We start from the raw sequence: 23,526 nt of genomic DNA on the forward strand, positions 1-23,526 counted from the left end.
GCCCTCCCGAGAGGTTTTAGGGCTTGGCGGCAGCTCCGTATTGTAAAATGTGATGAAATCTTCTCTCTTATTTTTTCTCCCCGAAAGCAGATATATAGAGTTGGAGTTGGAGTCGGGAGGTCTCCAGGGGCCCACGAGGTAGGGGGGCGCGCCCTAGGGGGGGCGCCCCCCACCCTCGTGGAAAGGGTGTGGGCCCCCTGGTCTTCATCTTTGGCAAGGATTTTTATTATTTAATGTAAAATATTCCGTGGAGCTTCAGGTCATTCCGAGAACTGTTGTTTTCTGCACATAAAACAACATCATGGCAATTCTGCTGAAAACAGCGTCAGTCCGGGTTAGTTCTATTCAAATCATACAAGTTAGAGTCCAAAACAAGGGCAAAAGTGTTTGGAAAAGTAGATACGACGGAGACGTATCATGAACAAGGGGGTTTTCTTGCGTATCACTTCTGAAGATAGTATAGCTCTTCATCGGTGTCATCGAACTCATCATCAGAACCACGTCTACTAAGAGGGGACAAATACCAGCAAGCAGAGGTAGAACACAATTAATGCAATGCCACAATATGATGCATGAATGTGACATGGCAAAATGTTTTGATTTGAGCTAATGCAGCTAGCAATGAATTAAATGGAGTTGTTTTGAACACTAGATTCAAATTCAAACTCCACGTAAGGCATTTCAAATGCCATTAATTCAAATTGTCCTATACATCAACTTTAAGTTGTTCAAACATGCATGAAAATGCTATAAACAGATTGTTTGAATTTTTCTGATCATTTTTCATATATAAATTATTTCATTTGGAGTTATAGATTATTTTCTCTGATTTTTAGAAGTTTTGGATATTTTCTGAAATAAATAAATCATTTCCGCTTTATTTTAAATCCCGAAGAATATTTACTGTGTCATCTTGATGTCACTATGATGTCAGCAGGTCAACGGGGCGGTCCAGGTCAAACTGGCCAGTGGGTCCCCCGTGTTAGATTCTAACTGTAACGCCCCAAGACCGGAGCTTTAGATACCTTCCATGGTTTCCGAGATTCGTGGTGTGATTTGTTTTTTTTGCTTGTTGCTTTCATCATTGCATCATGTGCATTGCCTCATGTCATCATGCAATTATGACCCACAAGTATAGGGGATCTGTCATAGTCCTTTTGATAAGTAAGAGTGTCGAACCCAATGAGGAGTAGAAGGAAATGATAAGCAGTTTCCAGCAAGGTATTATCTGCAAGTACTGAAATAAGTGGTAACAGATAGTTTTGTGATAAGATAATTTGTAACAAGCAACAAGTAACGAAAGTAAATAAAGTGCAACAAGGTGGCCCAATCCTTTTGTAGTAATGGAAAAGCCTGGACAAACTCTTATATGATGTAAAGCGCTCCCGAGGACACATGGGAATATCGTCAAGCTAGTTTTCATCACGTTCATATGATTTGCGTTCGGTACTTTGATAATTTGGTATGTGGGTGGACCGGTGCTTGGGTGCTGTCCTTACTTGGACAAGCATCCCACTTATGATTAACCTCTATTGCAAGCATCCGCAACTACAACAAAAGTATTAAGGTAAACCTAACCATAGCATGAAACATATGGATCCAAATCAGCCCCTTACGAAGCAACGCATAAACTAGGGTTTAAGCTTCTGTCACTCTAGAAACCCATCATCTACTTATTACTTCCCAATGCCTTCCTCTAGGACCAAACAATGGTGAAGTGTCACGTATTCGACGTTCACATAACACCACTAGAGGAGAGACAACACACATCTCATCAAAATATCAAACCAATACCAAATTCACATGACTACTAATAGCAAGACTTCTCCCATGTCCTCAGGAACAAAAGTAACTACTCACAAAGCATAAACATGTTCATAATCAGAGGGTTATTAATATGCATATAGGATCTGAACATATGATCTTCCGCCAATTAAACCAACTAGCATCAACTACAAGGAGTAATTAACACTACTAGCAACCTACTAGCACCAACCCCGGAATTGGAGACAAGAATTGGATACAAGAGATGAACTATGGTTTTGAGACGAGATGGAGCTGATGAACATGTTGATGGAGATTGCCCTCTCCTGATGAGAGGAGCGTTGGTGATGACGATGGCGATGATTTCCCCCTCCGGGGGGGGAAGTTTACCCGGCAGAACAGCTCCACGAGAGCCCTAGATTGGTTCCGCAAGGTTCCACCTCGTGGCGGTGGAGTTTCGTCCGAGAAGATGGCTTATGATTTTTTTCCCATCGAAAGACTCCATATAGTAGAAGATGGCCACAGGAGGGCCACCAGGGGGCCCACGAGGGAGGGGGCGCGCCCAGGTGGTAGGGCGCGCCCCCACCCTCGTGGGTAGGGTGTGGCCCCCCTGGTGAAGTTCTTGCTCTCAGTTTTTTATATATTTGGAAAATATCTTCCGTGAAGTTTCAGGAATTTTTGTGTTGTGCAGAATAGGTCTCTAATATTTGCTCCTTTTCCAGCCCAGAATCCCAGCTGTCGGCATTCTCCCTCTTTATGTAAACCTTGTAAAATAAGAGAGAATAGGCATAAGTATTGTGACATAATGTGTAATAACAGCCCATAATGCAATAAATATTGATATAAAAGCATGATGCTAAATGGACGTATCAACTCCCCCAAGCTTAGACCTCGCTTGTCCTCAAGCGAAAAGCCGAAATCAAAAAATTTGTCCACATGTTTAGAGATAGAGGTGTCGATACAAAAATAAAATACGGACATGAGGGCATCATGATCATTCTCAGAACAACAACTTATATAATTCTTGTCATATAATCTCTTATGCTAGAGTAATAGTTCAATCACAATATCAAGTATGAATCATAAACTTCATTGAAAACTAACAAACTACAATCTCAGTCATTGAAGAAATTGCAATTTATTATAACATAGGAAAGAGTCAATGTATAAGAGCTTTTCAGCAAATCCACATACTCAACTATCATATAGTCTTTCACAATTGCTATCACTCACGCAATACTTGTGGGTATGGAGTTTTAATCGGACACAGAGAAAGATTGGGGCTTATAGCTTTGCCTCCCAACGTTTTACCTCAAGGGTAATGTCAACAGTAATAGTTCATGAAAACTCACATCCAATTAGCCATATATACCAGGATCTTTCCAACATATTGTGCTTGCCAAAGGATAAAATGTAACAAGGAAGGGTGAAGATCACCAAGACTCTTATGCCATGTAGGAGATAAAAGTAAAAGATAGGCCCTTCGCAGAGGGAAGCAGAGGTTGCCATGCGCTTTTATGGTTGGATGCACAAAATCTTAATGCGAAAGAGCGTCACTTTATATTGCCACTTGTGATATGGACCTTTATTATGTAGTCTGTCGCTTTTATTACTTCCATATCACACGATGTATAAAGCTTATTTCCTCCACACCAATCAATCATACATATTTAAAGAGCATTTTTTATTTCTTTGCACCGATGACAACTTACTTGAAGGATCTTACTCAATCCATAGGTAGATATGGTGGACTCTTATGGCAAGACTGGTCTAAGGGTATTTGGAAGCACAAGTAGTATGTCTACTTGGTGTAATGAATTTGGCTAGCATGAGGGGGAAAGGCAAGCTCATCATGTTGGAAGATCCAAGACAATATAATTTATCTCAGATATAAGAAAACATAACCCATTATGTTGTCTTCCTTGTCCAATGTCAACTCTTTAGCATGTCATATTTTAATGAGTGCTCACAATCATAAAAGATGTCCAAGATAGTATATTTATATGTGAAGACCTCTCTTTCTTTATTACTTCCTATTAATTGCAACGATGACCAAAACTGTGTTTGTCAACCCTCAACAACTTTTATTCATCATACTCTGTCGGGGAAACTGATCCACGAACACCTATGGGGCCGGCGGACCGAGCCCCTTTCGGTTCGGCGGGGGGCGGAGATCACACGAAGAGCAGATCGAGGCGAAGCACACGAGCAGTTTACCCAGCTTCGGAGCTCTCTGGAGAGATAACACTCCTACTACTGCTTGTTTGATTATCTTGTGTTCTTGCTCCAGAGAGAGAGCGTAGTGTTTTTCTGGGTTCCGAACCAGTCGAAACTCTTCTCCGTTGCGCATGGCCCTCCTTTTATACGCTAAAGGGTCACCGACAGGTGGCAACGCAGAGAAGGGTACAAATGTAAAAAGTGAGGTGGTTGGTACAGTTACTTGTACAGTGCACCCTACCTAACCCTGACGGCAGGGGACAAGGGCATTAAATGCCCGTCTGGTTCGCCCAAACAGTGCAGAAAAGGACCGTTAGGGGCACCACCGTTCGCCACGATGGCGATCTTGTTAGCTTCGCATGCCACTGCGCACCGCTGGCTGCACAGCCTCCCGCCACGCGCGCCTGGAGAGGCCCCCAGAGCAACACGTTGGTGGATGCGCTGGAGCGTGGGCACAGAGTGGCCGCCTGCCGCGGCAAGCGCCTTGCCGCTGCTGTTATCTTGTCGGGTCCGAAAGCTTGTCGCTCACCGGGCCTCGAGGTCCCTTGGTTGGTCTTCCCAGCAAGCTCCTCTTGCCGGGGCCTTGTTGCCTTGCCGGAGCGCGTGGTGCGTCGTGGCAAGTTCCTTGGAGTGCCTTGGTTGGCCTTCCCGGCAAGCTCCTCTTGCCGGGGCCTTGTCTCCTGGGCTTAAATACTTTGTTCTTGAATGGCTCCAAGGGAACCACGGAGGATCTTGGCGTTCGCCCGGCAAGCCTTGCCGCGGGGTGCTGCAACTGCCCGTGCACAAGTTCGGGGTACTAGGGTACCCCTATTCTAGTACACCGACAGGAGCCCCCGGGCCTGGGCCAGACACGGTGCCAAGCGCTGTTGGGCCAGGCCCAAGACAGGGCATGGGCACACGCGGACTGGGCCACACCGAATCTCGCTCCGTATCCACCGCGCTCTCCCCTAACGGCACGCGTTGAATGCGGCGTCGTGGGAGAGATCGTGGGTGGTTCTTTATTCAGAAGGGCGAAACGTCCGCCCCGTCCCTCTTTATAAGCAGAGGAAACAGGGGCAGTTCATTCCCCCTCGCTGGTTGCTACTACTCCATCTTCACGAACCTCCGCCGCTCCCCCCCTTCTTCTCGAAGCCGAGAGAGCAGCACTCCGCCCCCCATTGCCACCAGCATCACCAACGCCGTCGACCTCCCCCACCACCTCCGCCATGGCTCCGAAAGCCGACAAGGGAAAGGGCGTGAAGTCGGCCGAGGCGCAGCGGCTCGCGGCGCTGCGGAAGGAGCGGGCGATCTTCTCCCCCCAGCTCGGCGCGAAGGAGCTGAGGGAGTACTTCTACCTCTTTTGGGCGACGGAGACGCGGGCGCATCCGCGCACGAGGGTACTCCCGGCCGCTGCTTCGGAACTGGCTCCAAACGGGTACCCATTCTTTGCGCTGTTCTTCTATTGCGGCCTCTGCCCGCCCTTCTCGGAGTTCTTCTGCGATATCATGAACACCTACGGCCTCCGCCTCCTTGATTTCACCCCCAACGCCGTTCTGACCATGGCAGTTTTCGCACATTTGTGCGAAAACTTTGTCGGAGTCCACCCCAATGTTGCCCTTTTCCGCCACTTCTTCATGCCTCGGGTAGAGAGAGGAGAGCCGCTTGCCGGAGGGATCGCCTGGATCTCGAGAGTCGGCAAGAAGGAGGCGTACTTGGAGGGTGAGCTCCGCAGCAAGTGGGAGGAGTGGAGAGCGGAGTGGTGCTGGATCGTCGAGGAGAATCCGCAGCCCTTCACCGCCGTGCGCCAAGCTCCAATAGTGCGCGGCAATGACTGGAGCAACGTGGCCCCGGAAGACGAGAGGCTGAAGATCGCCATTACTAGGATCCTTCGCCTCAGGCTTGCCGAGCTCACTGTAGGCGTTGTAGGCGCAAATTTCCTCCACCGCCGCATCGCCCCCCTACAGGAGAGGGGGAGGCCCGCCTGGGAATTCAAGAACTCGGCGGACATCATGAGGCTGCGGCCGGGCCTCAACTACAACTTCACCGTCTTGGAGCTGGATGCAATGCTCCTGGAGTTGTTCAAACGCGATCCCCAGCACCCATTCACGCTGGCGAGGGGTGTCGTTCCATTGTGCAATAATTCTTCGCTTGACCGGATCCGCGCCATGATGCCGTTGTGCAATTCACACGGAATCGTTCCAACTTGGCAAGAGCCTGTGGATGACGTCGTGCAAGCGTTCTTCGACAACTTGGAAGAAGTGCCGGTCCGCGCTGACGAGCAGAAGAGCCTCACCCGTGACACCACCGACGAGGAGCTGCAGCGCATCGCCACTAGGGAGGAAGAGGTTGCGGCCGCAGCTGCTGCGGGCGCGTCCGGGTTCACTGTGGAGGAGGCGGAGGCGGCAGAGGTGGCAAACCTCGCCGAGCGCGCGGAGTTCATTGGCGAGGAAGAGCCTGTCGGCTCTGAAGCTGAGCCGAGTGAGGCCGGCGAGGAAGAGCCCGAGCCTTCAGAAAGCTTGCCGCAGGCGGAGCCCCCGGCCTCGCCAAGAAGGCGTCTTCGCAGGGCCGCGGACGTAGCGGGGCGGCAGCCGGGTCAACAGCCGCCGAGCCGTGCGACACGCTCTACCGCGGCAAGCAATGTTGCCGCGGGAGCGCCTCACGCAGCAGCGGCAACTGGAGCGGGATCTTCCCGGGCCACCGCCACTGCCCCCGCCAAGTGGGCAAGGGATCCTACTCCTCCGCCTCGCCGCACCGGACGGGAGCCGGACTTCGATCTTTCCGCACTCAGCTCCGACGAGGAGGAAGAAGAGTAAGTTTCTTTGGTGCTCTTGTAGTTCTTCAATCTTGCTGTTTTTATCTTGTATCTGACTTGCTTCAATCTAAACTCCTTTCTTTTCAGGACGCTGGCCCAGAGAGCAGCGAAGAGGGCCAAGGCCGTGGTGATTGTCATCAAAGATGACCCCACCGTGTCAGCAGGGGGTGGCTCCGAAACCACCTTGACGGACCCGGCAACCACTCCTCAAAGCAGCCCCCAGCGCAGCCCCCAGCGTAAGTTCATAGTTAGCTTTCTGCTGTCAGGCGCGCATGAGTGCTTTTTCCTTTGTTGATATCTTGCTTGTTGATTTTTGTACGAGCAGAGCAGCCATATCAGGAGCGCCCGGAAGCTGGTCCCAAAGTGCCATCTGCTTCGACTACGCCGCCAAGGGAGGAGTCCCCGGCAAGGGAGTGCTCTCCGGCAAGGGAGAACTCTCCGGCAAGGGGCAGCACCGTCGATCCTACGGTGGTCGAGACCGCAACTGCAGATCTTCGCACAGGTAATTCACTTGTCCAAAATCTTTCCCTTGGGTTCTTCTTCTTCTGATTTTCTTCTCTTGGATTTTTGATTGATTTTTCTCCCTTCTTCGTTCTTCAGACCCATCTGCGGCTGAGCCAATGGAGACAGAGGGCGCCGGCGAGGAAGGCGCACATGGCAGCACTGACGATGCCGCCGCCAATGAAGAAGGGGCCGGTGCTGATGAGACCGCCGGTGAGGAGGCTGCCAAGGCTGCTACCGCAGAAGCCGACAAGGGGTCGGGCGATTGCACTGACGACCCTGAGGCCGCAGGAGCGCCAGGCGCTGCGCCGACCGCCGATCCCTCTGCCGCTGCTGCGGAGCCGGGCTCCGAGGAGCCCCAGCCCGGCGCCTACTTGAAGGCCGGCGATGATATCTTCATCAAGCTACCCTGGGCGTCGAGCTCTAGGGCGCCGGTCGAGGGGGAAACTTTCGATGAGGAGGTGCTCGCCTCCGCTGGACTGTCGTTGGTTGACGCGCCCAGCAGCAGCAGTGGCGAGCCTGAGGAGGAGCAGCTGCTGCGGAAGCTGTTGTCACTCTACCGCGCACGGCAAGCCAAGCTGGCTTCCCGGGAAGCGCTTGTCGCGAAGGCGGGAGTTGATATGGAGAAGCGCGCGGAGGAGCTCCGGGGCCACAATCAAGAAGCTCTCCGGTCCCTGGCACAGGAGCGGGAGCGACTCACCGAGGAGCACACAGCCTTCCTTCTCGAGAAGGCCGAAGCTGAGGAGGAACAAAGGCTGGCCGCCGAGAAGCAGTCCGCGCGAGAAGGCGAATTGGTGCAGCGGAAGGCCAACCTCGACAGCTACGAGGAGGAGGTCGCCGAGCGCGAGCAAGCACTTGGCGGGGCGCTCAAGGAAGCAAAGGACGCTGCCGGAATCGCAGAGGCCGCCAAGAAAGAGCTGGAGGAGAAGGTGGCGCAGCTGGAGGCCAACATCGGGAAGAGCGGTGAGGAGCTTGCCGCGCTCAAGCGTGAGCGTGAGAAGGATGCTGCCGCCCACGGTGAGCTGCAAGGTCTTCTCGCTGAGAGGGGCAGGGAGCTCAGCGCCGCCAAGGATTCCAATGCAGACCTGAAGTTGAAGCTGGCCACGCTGACGCAGACGCTGGACAACGCCAAGGAGCGGGAGAAGACCTTGTCGGAGAAGGTCAAGGCTGACAAGGCGCTGCTGGAGAGCATCGCAGTTACCTAGAACTCATTCAGAGATACTGTGGAGCACTGGACCGAGGGTTTGGTGAATATTGCCGCAGTCATCGACGAGGAGCTGACGCAGCTGGGATGGAGGACTTTGGGTATCCCTCCGACGAGAATCTCCAACACAGCGCCAAGCTCAGCCTGTTCTTCAAGGGCGTGGCGACGGCACTCCAGCGGCTCCGGGAGAGGATCCCAAAGCAGCTGGCTGACGAGTCGCGCAGAATCTGTGCCGGGGTTCTTCGGAAGGTGCTGATGAAGGTGGCCTTCCGCAATCCAGGCCTCAGCTTCACCAACGTCCTCAAGTCCTTGCCGCCAGACGCCGATCGGGACGCACTCAAGGCCCTTGTCGCACCCATTGTGGACAAGGTGAGCGAGATCAAGAGGGTTGAGGGCGATCGCGTAGACTAGGCCGCCCATTTCTTCTTTTCCCTTGTCGCTGCTAATCATGTTATAAAAATAGTCTGTTAGAGCTGCGACAAGTTATCTTGTAATATAACTTTATTTCTGTTATCAATTGCTATGTTATTTCCTCTACTAGATTCCTTCCTTTGTATGTCTTTACCCTACGCTTCTAGGGAACTTGTCGGCGCAGGCACCCGAGCCGCGAGCGCTGAGTGCGGAACGTCAGCAGCCTGCTGGCGGCGCTGCTTCTGACAAGAAACCTTGTCGCGACTAGATGCAGCACACTTAAGTTGTTGAGCGGACTCGAAACAAAGTAAGGGCGCAACTAGCCATGAGTTGGTTCCTCCGCGCACAGGTTTTCCATATAAAGCAGGGTCGTTCGAGGAAGATAACTCAAAAATTTAAAAACCGATTGCTCAAACTTTGGCAACTTAGCTTTTCTGTCGTTTGCTTCCCGGCAAGGCAAAACTTTGCTTGAACGACGCCTGGTCCATACCACAATCTTCTCCTTCCCCCCGGCAAACTTGTGTGCGAGGGAACCTTTTTTCCTTTGTTGAAAAGAAGAAAGAAGAGAAAATAAAGATATGGAGCCCTTCGGCTCGTTATTGCTTACCAGATGTAGGTGCTGCACAAAGTGTCAGATAACGCATGCAAGAAAGAAACTAATGCATGAAATGGACAAGTTGTGCGGAGCACATGGGGTTTTATTTATGCGCGGGATCTGCGCCCGGCTTTGTACAAAGGATTATATGCAACAGCGGCAAGACTTGTACAAAAGGTGGTTGCCGGAACGGGTTCCGGCAACCGTGCCCTACGGGAAAAACTTACGAAGATGTTCTATGTTCCAGGAGTTGCTCACCAGAATGCCATCTTCGGTCTCAAGGCGGACAGCGCCGGGCCTTGTGACTCGTTTCACCCGATAAGGGCCTTCCCACTTCGGCGTCAACTTTTTGGAATTCTTGGCGGACTGAACGCGCCGAAGAACAAGGTCGCCTTCCTCGAAGCTTGTGGCCTTAACTTTGCGGCTATGGTAGCGGCACAAAGCTTGCTGGTATCGAGCAGCTCGTACAGCAGCCTGAAGACGATCTTCCTCAAGGAACAACACGTCATCTTGTCGCAGCTGTTCTTGCTCAAGCTCATCATAAGCAAGCACTCGAGGCGATCCGTATACGAGTTCCGTGGGGAGAACTTCTTCTGCTCCATAGACTAGAGCGAAAGGCGTCTGGCCAGTGGCTCGATTTGGCGTCGTTCTGATCGACCAAAGAACCACCGGCAGCTCCTCGATCCAGTTTCTTCCGCACTTGTGCAGCCTGTCGAAAGTTTTGGTCTTGAGCCCGCGCAGCACTTCAGCATTTGCCCTCTCTGCTTGACCGTTGCTTCTCGGATGAGCAACAGAAGCGAAGCAGACCTTGGCGCCAAGGTCTTGGACGTACTGCATGAAGGTGCGGCTCGTGAATTGCGTGCCATTGTCGGTGATGATCCGGTTAGGGATCCCGAAACGGCAAACAATTGACCTGAAGAACTTGACTGCTGACTGTGCTGTCACCTTCCTCACTGGCTGCACTTCCGGCCACTTTGTGAACTTGTCGATTGCGACGTACAAGTACTCAAAGCCCCCGACAGCTCGGGGGAAATAGCTGAGGATATCGAGCCCCCAGACCGAAAATGGCCAGGATAAAGGGATCGTCTGGAGAGCTTGAGCTGGCTGGTGTATTTGTTTGGAGTGGAACTGGCACGCTTCACACTTGGTTACTTGTGCAGTTGCACCCTGGAGGGCTGTCGGCCAAAAGAAACCTTGCCGGAAAGCTTTGCCGGCAAGTGCTCTTGCGCCAATGTGGTGGCCACATATGCCTCCATGTATCTCTGCCAATAGCTTTTGTCCATCTTCCCGGCAAATACACTTCAATTTCACATCGTTGAGTCTTCTTCTGTACAGTATGCTATCGACAAACTGGTACATACTTGACTGCCGGGCTACTTTTTCCGCTTCTTCTTGCTCTTCGGGAAGCTCTCCTGTCTGAAGGAAATGGACAATCTGCTGTGCCCATGCTCGAGCTTGTGGCTCGACAACAAGGACTAAAGGCACATCTGCTGCTGCGGGAACATCCGCTTCTACGGCAAGGACTTGCGGCCTTGCCGGAGCTTGATGTTCCCCAGCAAGCTTGCCGGAGCAAAACTTGTCGGGAGCGTCTGCTTCAACGGAACAAACCATAAGGCTTGCCGGAGCAGACTGCCCCTCAGCATCCTTGGTGTTGATCTTGGGGACTTTCTTGGCGGCGGCTTCGGGGAGCTCTGCCGGAAAGTAGTCACCAGAAACCAACTTCCTCTTCTTGCTTTGTCCAGTTGATGGTGTTACGGATGGTTGAGTCAACTTGAGCACAAAGATCCCTGGTTCCACAGGTAACTTTAGTGCGGCACACTTTGACAGGCCATCAGCAATGTCATTCTGAGCTCTTGGGATATGCTCCATCTGTAGGCCGTCAAAGTGCTCTTCTAGCTTCCTCACTTCATCAACATATGCTTCCATCAATGGACTCTGGTAGCTCTTGTTTACTTGGCGGACGACAAGCTGTGAGTCACCCCTGACAATGAGCTTCTTGATCCCAAGGTCTGCTGTGATTCTGAGACCGGCAAGCAATCCTTCATACTCTGCAGTATTGTTGGTTGCTTGCTCCTTGGGAAGGTGCATCTGGACTACGTACTTGAGGTGCTCTCCGGTGGGCGCGACAAGCAGCACGCCCGCACCGGCGCCTTGCAGCGAGAAGGCACCATCAAAGTACATCAGCCACACTTTGCTTGCCTCTTTGACGGGGATGCTCGTCTCTGGAATTTCTTCATCTGGTGTTGGCATCCATTCTGCTATGAATTCTGCCAATGCTCTGCTTTGGATAGTTGAAGTGCTCTCAAACTTGAGGCCAAAGCTTGACAGTTCCAGCGCCCACTCGACAATCCTGCCTGTCGCTTCTGGATTTTGCAGTATCCTCTTCAGCGGAAAGCGAGTGACGACTGTGATCTCATGTGCTTGGAAGTAATGGCGCAGCTTTCTCGAGGCCATGAGGAGGCCGAAAAGCAACTTCTGCACACCAGAGTACCTTGATCTAGCCCCCTGTAGAAGGGAACTGACAAAGTAAACTGGACGTTGCACCATTCTCTTCTGCATCTTATCATGCTCCTGCGCAGATCCATCTCTGTCGGGACCAGAGCTTGTCGGTGAAGCACCCTGCTTGTCGTTGGATGCATCTGCCGTGGTTGCTGGCTCATCATCTGCCTCCCTCTCCGCCACTAACTCAGCACTAACCACTTGATTGGTTGCTGCTATATACAGCAGCAACTTCTCTTGCGGCTTAGGTGCGACAAGTGTAGGAGTGGAGGACAGGTATCTTTTCAAGTCCTGCAGCGCAGCCTCCGCCTCCGGAGTCCATTTTATTGGACCTGCCTTTTTCAAAATTTTGAAAAATTGCAGGGCGCGCTCAGCAGATCTAGAGATAAACCTGCTGAGAGCAGCCACGCAACCGGCAAGCCTTCGTACATCCTTGACGCGCTTTGGCGCTTCGATTTGCTCAATGGCCTTGATCTTGTCGGGATTGGCTTCAATTCCCCGCTGAGACACGAAGAACCCGAGGAGCTTGCCGGAAGGGACTCCAAACACGCACTTCTCAGGGTTAAGCTTGAGGTTGATTTTGCGCAGATTTGCAAATGTCTCGTCTAAATCTTGAATCAGGGTCGCCCTGTTCTTGCTCTTGACCACTATGTCATCCATGTAGGCTTCCACATTTCTGTGCTCTGCAGCTCAAAAGCATGGTGGACTACCCTTGCGAATGTTGAACCAGCATTCTTCAAACCGAAAGGCATCCGTACGAAGCAGTACATGCCACACGGGGTGATAAATGCGGTTTTCTCTTCATCCTCTTCTGCCATGAAGATCTGATGGTATCCTGAGTATGCATCAAGAAATGAAAGCAAATCACATCCGGCTGTGGAGTCAACAATCTGGTCAATGCGCGGCAAGGGAAATGGGTCTTTGGGACAAGCTTTATTAACATCAGTGAAGTCAATACAAAGCCTCCATTTCCCATTAGCCTTGCGCACGACAACAGGATTGGCCAACCACGTGGGATGGAGCACTCCTCTGACAAGGCCTGCTGCTTCCAACTTCTTGATTTCTTCTGCAATGAATTCTTGGCGCTCCACTGCCTGCTTCCTGACTCTCTGCTTGACGGGCCGCGCATGAGGATAGACGGCAAGGTGGTGCTCAATTACTTTCCTGGGAACACCGGGGATATCAGACGGTTGCCACGCAAACACGTCGATATTCGCCCGCAGGAAAGCAATGAGCGCACTTTCCTATTTGGGGTCAAGAGTGGCGCTGATGGTGAAGGTACCACCAGTGCCGTCCTCCTTGGCGGACACCTTCTTGGTCTCAGGTGGAGCTGCCATTGCCTTCTTACACTTGCCGGTGGAGCTCGATGGCGCATCCTCGACGGTAGCGCAGCACTCCGAAGAGGTGCGCTTGCCGGAGTGGGCATCAGAGCTCTTGCCGGACTTGGTCTTCTTCTTCCCCCCGGGAGCTTCAGCGGCAAGTGTCTTGCGTTCTGTTGCGGCTGCTGCTTCTCGGTAGATCTTGTCGGCATAGATAAGAGCATCCTTCTTGTCGCCAGGGACAGAGATGACACATATCAGGCCTGGCATTTTCAGTACGTTGTACGCATAGTGAGAGGCTGCCATGAACTTGGCGAGTGCCAGACGGCCAAGGATTCCATTGTAAGGTAATGGAAAGTCAGCAACATCAAACGTGACCCTCTCAGTCCTGAAGTTCAGCTCGCTGCCAAATGTTACTGGCAACGTGATCTTTCCCTTTGGCTTGCTCCTTCCTGGGTTGATTCCTTGAAATGTACCGGTCTCTTCGAGCTCGCTGTCAGGGATCTGGAGTTTCTGGAGCACCGCGGAGGAGATCAGGTTCAAGCCGGCCCCACCGTCAACTAGCATCTTAGTGACCTTGAGGTTGCGGATTGTTGGTGAAACCAACATCGGCAAGCACCCGACCGCAGTTATGCGATCAGGGTGGTCCTCAATATCAAAGATGATAGGCGTGCTGGACCATTTCAGAGGCTTGCGTGACTCGACGGGTGGTTCTGCTGCATTAACTTCCTGCACCCACTGCTTGAGCTGACGGTGCGAGGTATGCAGAGAAGCACCACCGTCAACGCACAGGACCTCTGTGGATTTCTGGAACTCCTGCTCATCGGTCTCCTCATCATCCATGTCTTCATCATCGTCGTCACCTTCATCCTTGTCGCGGCCGCGAGGAGGTCTGTCTCCTTGTTGCTTCTTGGCCTTGCCGCGGCGTCCTCCTCGGCCGGGACGTTTCTTGCCAGATCCCCCAGCACCTTCCCGGGCCTTCTCCTTGTCGCGCCGCTCGTATTCAGCTTTCTGTTGCTCAACAAGCTGCTCGACTTTTTTGCAGCTCTGGAGATCATGGCCCTTGGTGTGGTGGATCTTGCAATACTGCTTGTTGGTGCCGTCCTGCTTGTCGGCGGCCGCCACCTCCGCGGCAACCTCCTTGCCGGAGTCACCAGCTTTGGCTTTCTTAACGCCACCACCGTTGCCGGACTGCTCAACAACTAGCACCTCTTTGCCTTTCCTCCTCCTGTTGTTCCGCCGCCGGTTTTTCCTTGCCGGGGCAGCATCTTCACTGTCAGATCCTCCCGCTCCTACATTCTCTCCGGGGAGTCTCCTCCCTTCCTCAGCACGTGCACACTTGTCGGCCAGTGCATATAACTCACTGACGTCCCTGATCTTGCACATCGCCATTTCCTCCCGCATCCTGCGGTTTCGCACGTTCTGATGGAACGCGCTGATCACCGTGGCAGGGTGGACGTCTGGGATGTTGTGCTGCACACTGCTGAATCTCTGAATGTACTTGCGCAGGGGCTCTCCTTCCTTCTGGGCGAGCAGATGAAGATCACTCTCCTGGCCATGAGGCTTGTGTCCGCCTGTGAAGGCGCCGACAAACTGATGGCACAGATCAGCCCAAGAGGATATGGAGTTGTCCGGCAAGTGCATGAGCCAGGATCTGACGTTGGGCTTGAGTACCAGCGGGAAGTAGTTGGCAAGGATCTTGTCATCCCGTCCCCCGGCAACCTGCACCGCAATGGTGTAGATGCTGAGGAACTCCGACGGATGCGTCTTGCCGTCGTATTTCTCCGGTACGTCTGGCTTGAAGTTCTTCGTCCTGGGCCACTGGACTTGCCGCAGCTCACGAGTGAACGCAGGGCAACCTACCGCGTATGGCAGATCGCCTGGTTTCCCTGGCGCATGCATGTCAACAGAGGGCCCAGCGCGCTTGTCGGATTGACGTCGCGCTTCTCTTCGGCGCTCGATGCGAGTTCGAGCGTCTTCTTGTTGTCGATCAAGAAGAACTTGGCGCTGATCGCGACGAGCTCGTGGATCCGATGATGCGGTGAAGTCGCTGTCGAGGTGGCTCCGGCGAGTCGGCGATCTTGGCCTTCGGGGTGGTGATTGCATGGTAGTTGCACCTCCACCCGTTTCGTCGCCACCGGCTCGCGCCCGGCAACCCTGCCGCGGCGGCGACACGCTCGGCCGCCATGGAGTGTCACCGTTGGCGTAGCCGATGAGACTCTGAATGGTGGCCCTCCATTCGTCGATCTTGTCCGACGTCGGAGGGTAATCTAGGAGCAGTTGAGCTCGCGCCAAAGCTTCTGCTTGAGTGGTGGGTGGCAGTGGCGGACGGCGCGAGGAGCGGGACGTGCTCGGACTTCTAAATATGTTAGAAGGAGCAGTATCCCGTCCAGGCGACCGTGCCCCGCTCGTGCCAGCACGCTGGCGTGCACGCTGGTCTTGAGCGCCCTGAGATCCACCAGCTTGGTCTTGGCCTATCATGCGTATGGCACTGTAAGTGCCATGACGCTGTTGGTCTTGCGCCTCCTGAGAGTGGCGCGGAACATGTACAGTCGCCGAGGTTTGTGCAGCCTTGTCCTTGGACCTGGCAGCATCATAAGCTTCCTCGTCGACGTCCATTCTTCCGCCAGCGTCCATTCCACCACCCGTTTGCTCCAACGGTGGCGGAAGTGACGTGGACGGAGCGGCTGCCGCCGAAGTCTTCTTCTTCGGTGGCATGTTGATGAAGGGAATGAAGGTCTAGCTCGTGTGAACGCCGGATCAGGTTCACACAATCTCGACGCCCCCTACCTGGCACGCCAAAGATGTCGGGGAAACTGATCCACGAACAGCTATGGGGCCGGCGGACCGAGCCCCTTTCGGTTCAGCGGGGGGCGGAGATCACACGAAGAGCAGATCGAGGCGAAGCACATGAGCAGTTTACCCAGCTTCGGAGCTCTCCGGAGAGATAACACTCCTACTGCTGCTTGTTTGATTATCTTGTGTTCTTGCTCTAGAGAGATAGCGTAGTGTTTTTTTGGGTTCCGAACCAGTCGAACCTCTTCTACGTTGCACATGGGCCTCCTTTTATACGCTAAAGGGGTCACCGATAGGTGGCAACACAGAGAAGGGTACAAATGTAAAAAGTGAGGTGGTTGGTATAGTTACTTGTACAGTGCACCCTACCTAACCCTGACGGCAGGGGACAAGGGCATTAAATGCCCGTCTGAGTCGCCCAAACAGTGCAGAAAAGGACCGTTAGGGGCGCCACCGTTCGCCACGATGGCGATCTTGTCAGCTTCGCATGCCACTGCGCACCGCTGGCTGCACAGCCTCCCGCCATGCGCGCCTGGAGAGGCCCCCAGAGCGACACGTTGGTGGATGCGCTGGAGCGTGGGCACAGAGTGGCCACCTGCCATGGCAAGCGCCTTGCCGCTGCTGTTATCTTGTCGGGTCCGGAAGCTTGTCGCTCACCGGGCCTCAAGGTACCTTGGTTGGTCTTCCCGGCAAGCTCCTCTTGCCGGGGCCTTGTTGCCTTGCTGGAGCGCGTGGCGCGTCGCGGCAAGTTCCTTGGAGTGCCTTGGTTGGCCTTCCCGGCAAGCTCCTCTTGCCGGGGCCTTGTCTCCTGGGCTTAAATACTTTGTTCTTGAATGGCTCCAAGGGAACCACGGAGGATCTTGGCGTTCGCCCGGCAAGCCTTGCCGCGGGGTGCTGCAACTGCCCGTGCACAAGTTCGGGGTACTAGGGCACCCCTATTCTAGTACACCGACATACTCTTTCTATGTGAGCTCATTACTCTCCATAAGACTCGCATGATCTCTTTGTTTCTTTTTATTTCTTTCTCTTTTCTTTTATTCCCTTAGGATCATTGCAAAATAATCAAGCCCTTGACTCAACACTAATCTTTATTATATAGCTCATGGACTCGATTACATAGAAGGATAATAAAGCAAAACTCACAACTAGATCATACTAAGAACTTTTATTGTACTAGATCAAGATATTACAAAAAGGATCGAACTAAGAAAAACAGTAAAGATAAAAGTGATGGTGATACGATACCGGGGCACTCCCCCAAGCTTGGCAGTTGCCAAGTGAAGTGCCCATACCAAAAACTCAATTCTTTTTTGTTGGTAGAGACGGTGGTGATTTTGTTGATTGTGTAGGCTTGTCGTCCTTCTTCCAAGGCATAGGCTCTCCATCATAGAAGGATGACTGAGTCTCCTGAAACCTCAAATCTGCTGCCAAACTCATCCTCTTGAATCTATATTCATACTCATAGTTTTGGTTTTGCAGGTCATAGATCTGGGCTTGGAGGTGCTCGTTTTTCTCATGAAGCTTGACGATGGCCTCCCCAATGTCCTTGACGTCCAGCTTGTTGTTGTTGGTGAACTCTGTGATCATAATGTGATTGGAATCGAGTCCACGCTCCACCATCTCCTGACACTTGAAAACTTCTTGCTCCAATACCTCGAGCCTTGCCTCCGTGCTTCCGTTCTTCCTTGGTCCCTCAGCATCGCGGATGTGCATAAACCCCTCACGCATCTCAATGGTTTGAGGGTGTTGCAGCACTTCTGTGAGGTAGGGATTGATGACCTTCTCGAAGAACTGGTCCTTGGGGGCACTTGAAGACGACATGACGACCTGGATCTGTCAGAAAAACAGCTCGAAACAAAAATAGGGATTTTTGCATGATACGGGAGTCAAAACCTCTGGAAGATTATATAATAAATTTTTACCGACCAAAATACGTGTCGTGTACGAAAACGGAGTTCGGAGAGCACACGAGGTGCCCACGAGGTAGGGGGGCACGCCCAGTAGGGTAGGCCACGCCCTCCACCCTCGTGGAGGCCTCGTGTCCTTCCTGGACTGCTTCTTATTTTTCTATTTATCTAAATATTCCAAAATGGAGAAATATTGCCTTAAAAACTGTTTTGGAGTCGCTTTACTTACCGTACCACATACCTATTCCTTTTCGGAGTCTGAAACATTCCGGAAAGTGTCCCTTATGTATTCCTCCGGGGTTACAGTTTCAATAACATTGGTTTCAACATTTATGGATTACCTGAGATATAGTGTTTGATTCTTTGACCGTTCACCACCTTCAGATTTGTGCCTTCGAAGTTGTTGATTTTGATGGCACCGGAATAGTAGACCTCCTCGATAACGTAAGGACCTTCCCATTTAGAGAGAAGTTTTCCTGCAAAAAATCTTAAACGAGAGTTGTATAGCAATACATAATCACCTACATTAAACTCACGCTTTTGTATTCTTTTGTCATGCCATCTTTTAACCTTTTCTTTAAACAACTTGGCATTTTTGTAGGCTTGGGTTCTCCATTCATCAAGTGAGCTAATATCAAATAACCTCTTCTCACCGGCAAGTTTAAAATCATAATTAAGTTCTTTAATAGCCCAATAAGCCTTGTGTTCTAGTTCGAGAGGTAAGTGACATGCTTTTCCATAGACCATTTTATACGGAGACATACCCATAGGATTTTTATATGCAGTTCTATAGGCCCATAATGCATCATCTAGTTTCTTGGACCAATCCTTTCTAGACCTATTAACAGTATTTTGCAAAATTAATTTGAGTTCTCTATTACTCAATTCTGCTTGACCACTAGACTGAGGGTGATAAGGAGATGCAATTCTATGATTAACATCATATTTAGCAAGCATTTTACGGAAAGGACCATGAATAAAATGTGAACCACCATCAGTCATTAAATATCTAGGGACTCCAAATCTTGGAAAAATAACTTCTTTAAGCATTTTAATAGAAGTGTTATGAACAACACTACTAGTTGGAATAGCTTCTACCCACTTAGTAATGTAATCAATAGCAACTAAAATATGTGTATAACCATTAGAGGAAGGAAAAGGTCCCATATAGTCAAAGCCCCAAACATCAAATGGTTCAATAACACGTGAATAGTTCATAGGCATTTCTTGACGTCTACTAATATTGCCAATTCTTTGACATTCATCGCAAGATAAGACAAACTTACGGGCATCCTTGAAGAGAGTGGGCCAATAAAAACCAGATTGCAGTACCTTATGTGCAGTTCTATCTCCAGCATGGTATCCTCCATAAGCTTCGGAGTGACACTTGCATAGCATCTGTTCCTGTTCATGCTCAGGTACACAACGTCTAATAACACCATCCACTCCTTCTTTATAAAGATGTGGGTCATCCCAAAAGTAATGCCTCAAATCATAGAAGAACTTTTTCTTTTGTTGGTATGTGAAACTAGGTGGTATAAACTTAGCAACAATGTAATTAGCATAATCAGCATACCATGGAGCAGTATGAGAAGCATTTATGACATTTAATTGCTCATCAGGAAAGCTATCATCAATAGGTAGTGGGTCATCAAGCACATTTTCTAACCTAGACAAGTTGTCTGCAACGGGGTTCTCAGCTCCTTTTCTATCAACAATATGCAAATCAAATTCTTGTAGCAAGAGAACCCATCTAATAAGTCTAGGTTTAGCATCTTTCTTTTCCATAAGATATTTAATAGCAGCATGATCAGTGTGAATAGTTACTTTAGAATCAACAATATAAGGTCTAAACTTATCACAAGGAAATACAACTACTAAGAATTCTTTGTCAGTGGTAGCATAATTTCTTTGAGCATTGTCAAGGGTTTTACTAGCATATTGAATAACATTTAGTTTCTTATCAACTCTTTTTCCTAGAACAACACCTACAGCATAATCACTAGCATCACACATACTTTCAATGGGTAAATTCCAATCAGGTGGCTGAACAATAGGTGCAGAAATCAATGCTTTCTTAAGTATTTCAAATGCTTCTAAACAATCATCATCAAATACAAATGGTATATCTTTTTGTAATAAATTAGTCAGAGGCCGAGAGATTTTTGAGAAGTCCTTAATGAACCTCCTATAAAAACTGTCATGACCAAGGAAACTTCTTATACCTTTGATGTCCTTGGGACATGGCATCTTTTCAATAGCATGAACCTTGGCTTAATCAACTTCAATACCTCTTTCAGAAACTTTATGCCCCAAGACAATACCTTCATTAACCAGAAAGTGGCACTTTTCCCAATTCAAGACAAGATTAGTTTCTTCACATCTTTGCAAAACTCGATCAAGGTTGCTCAAGCAATCATCAAAAGAAGATCCATAGATGGAAAACTCGTCCATGAAAACCTCACAAATCTTTTCACTAAAGTCAGAGAATATAGCCATCATGCATCTTTGAAAGGTAGCAGGTGCATTACATAAACCAAAAGGCATACGTCTATAAGCAAAAGTACCAAAAGGGCATGTAAAAGTAGTCTTTGACTGATCTTTGGCTGACACAGGTATTTGAGAGAAACCAGAATAACCATCTAGAGAGCAAAAATGTGTATGTTTGGATAATCTTTCTAGCATTTGATCGATAAAAGGTAAGGGGTAATGATCCTTTTTAGTAGCCTTATTTAATTTGCGGAAATCAATTAGCATCCTATAACCTGTAATAATTCTTTGAGGAATCAATTCATCTTTATCATTAGGAACAACAGTAATACCTCCCTTCTTAGGGACACAATGGACAGGGCATACCCACTGACTATCAGCAACGGGATAAATTATACCTGCCTCAAGGAGCTTTAGTATCTCCTTTCTTACCACTTCTTTCATTTTAGGATTCAACAGGCGTTGATGATCACGAACTGGTTTAGCATCTTCTTCCAAATTAATTTTATGTTGACATAGAGTGGGACTAATGCCCTTAAGATCATCAAGAGTATACCCAATAGCAGCACGGTGCTTCTTCAGAGTTTTCAATAATCTCTCTTCTTCAAGTTCTGAAAGGTTAGCACTAATAATAATAGGATATATCTTTTTCTCATCAATATAAGCATATTTAAGAGTATCAGGTAACGGTTTAAGCTCAAACACGAGATCACCCTTGGGTGGAGGATGATCCCCTAGGATTTCAACAGGTAAATTGTTTTTCAGAATAGGTTCCTGTTTAAAGAATACTTAATCTAATTCCCTTCTTTCATTCATAGACATGTCATTTTCATGATCTAGCAAATATTGTTCTAAAGGATCACTAGGAGGTACGGCAATAGAAGCAAGACCAATAATTTCATCCTTACTAGGTAATTCTTCTTCATGGTGTTGTCTACTGAATTTAGAAAATTAAATTCATGAGTCATATCATCTAAACCGACAGTAACAACATCCCTTTTGCAATTTATGGTATCATTAACAGTGTTTAAGAAGGGTCTACCAAATATAATGGGGCAAAATATATCTTGTGGGGAACCAGGAACAAGAAAATCAGCAGGATATTTAGTTTTCCCACACAAGACTTCAACATCTCTAACAATTCCCATTGGTGAAATAGTATCTCTATTGGCAAGTTTAATTGTGACATCAATATCTTCTATTTCAGCATGTGCAATCTCATGCATAATTTCTTTGTATAAGGAATGAGGTATTGCACTAGCACTAGCACCCATATCACGTAAGCCATGATAACAATGATCTCCTATTTTAACAGAAATAACAGGCATGCCTACCACAGGTCTAGGTTTATCTTTATCACGGGGTTTAGCAATTCTAGCAGTTTCATCGCAGAAATAAATAACATGCCCACCAATATGATCAGACAAGAGATCTTTAATGATAGCAATATTACGTTCAACTTTAACTTGCTCAGGAGGTGTATATGTTTTAATATTGCTTTTACGAACTACAGTTGAAGCTTTAGCATGATCCTTTATCCTAACAGGGAAAGGTGGTTTCTCAACATATGAAGTAGGAACAATAGGATCATTATAAGTGATAGTATTTTCTTCAACTTTAATAGGTGCAGCTACTTTTACTTCTATGGGAGAATGGTATTTAAACCACTTCTCCTTGTGGAGATCAACATAGGCAGCAAAAGATTGACACAAAGAAGCTACTATCTCAGAGTCAAGTCCATATTTAGTGCTAAATTTACGAAAAATATCGGTATCCATAAAAGAGTTAAGACAATCAAAACTAGGTGTCATACCTGACTCCTTACCATTGTCGAGGTCCCAATCTTCATATTTGCGTTTAATTCTTTCCAATAAATCCCATTTGAATTCAATAGTCTTCGTCATAAAAGAGCCAACACAAGAAGTATCAAGCATGGTGCGATTGTTAACAAAAAGCCGAGCATAAATTTTTTGAATAATCATTTCTCTTGAGAGCTCATGGTTGGGGCATGAATATAACATTTATTTAAGCCTCCTCCAAGCTTGAGCGATGCTTTCTCCTTCGTGAGGCCAAAAATTATATATATAATTGCGATCACGATGAACAAGATGCATAGGGTAAAACTTCTGATGAAATTCCAATTTCAATCGTTTGTAATTCCAAGACCTCATATCATCACATAGCCTATACCATGTCGATGCATCTCCCCTCAAAGATAAAGGGAAGACCTTCTTCTTAACAACATCTCCGGGTACACCTGCAAGCTTAAATAATCCAAAAACTTCATCCACATATATTTGATGTTCATCAGGATGTTTTGTTCCATCTCCTAAAAAGGATTAGCTAGCAATTTTTCTATCATACTCGTAGGAACTTCAAAGGAAGCATTTTCATTTTCATTTTCAGTAGGTTCAGTAGGTTGAGGAGCAACTCTTTGCTCTACTAGTCAGGGTGAAGATACCCCAAACAAGCCCCTCAGAGGATTACTTTCCATGGTGACAAGTGACAGTAAATTTCAGCACACTATATAAATTTTTCCTTACCAAATTCCACCTACCAAAGGCACTTCACTCCCCGGCAACGGTGCCAGAAAACAGTCTTCACCCACAAGTATAGGGGATCTATCATAGTCCTTTCGATAAGTAAGAGTGTGGAACCCAATGAGGAGCAGAAGGAAATGATAAGCGGTTTCTAGCAAGGTATTCTTTGCAAGTACTGAAATAAGTGGTAACAGATAGTTTTGTGATAAGATAATTTGTAACAAGCAACAAAATGAAAGTAAATAAAGTGCAGCAAGGTGGCCCAATCCTTTTGTAGCAAAGGACAAGCCTGGACAAACTCTTATATGATGTAAAGCGCACCCGAGGACAGATGGGAATATCGTCAAGCTAGTTTTCATCACGTTCATATGATTTGCGTTCTGTACTTTGATAATTTGGTATGTGGGTGGATCGGTGCTTGGGTGCTGCTCTTACTTGGACAAGCATCCCACTTATGATTAACCTCTGTTGCAAGCATCCGCAACTACAACA

The sequence above is a fragment of the Triticum dicoccoides genome, chromosome 6A, assembly GCF_002162155.2.
Source record: "Triticum dicoccoides isolate Atlit2015 ecotype Zavitan chromosome 6A, WEW_v2.0, whole genome shotgun sequence".
Taxonomy (NCBI): domain Eukaryota; kingdom Viridiplantae; phylum Streptophyta; class Magnoliopsida; order Poales; family Poaceae; genus Triticum; species Triticum dicoccoides.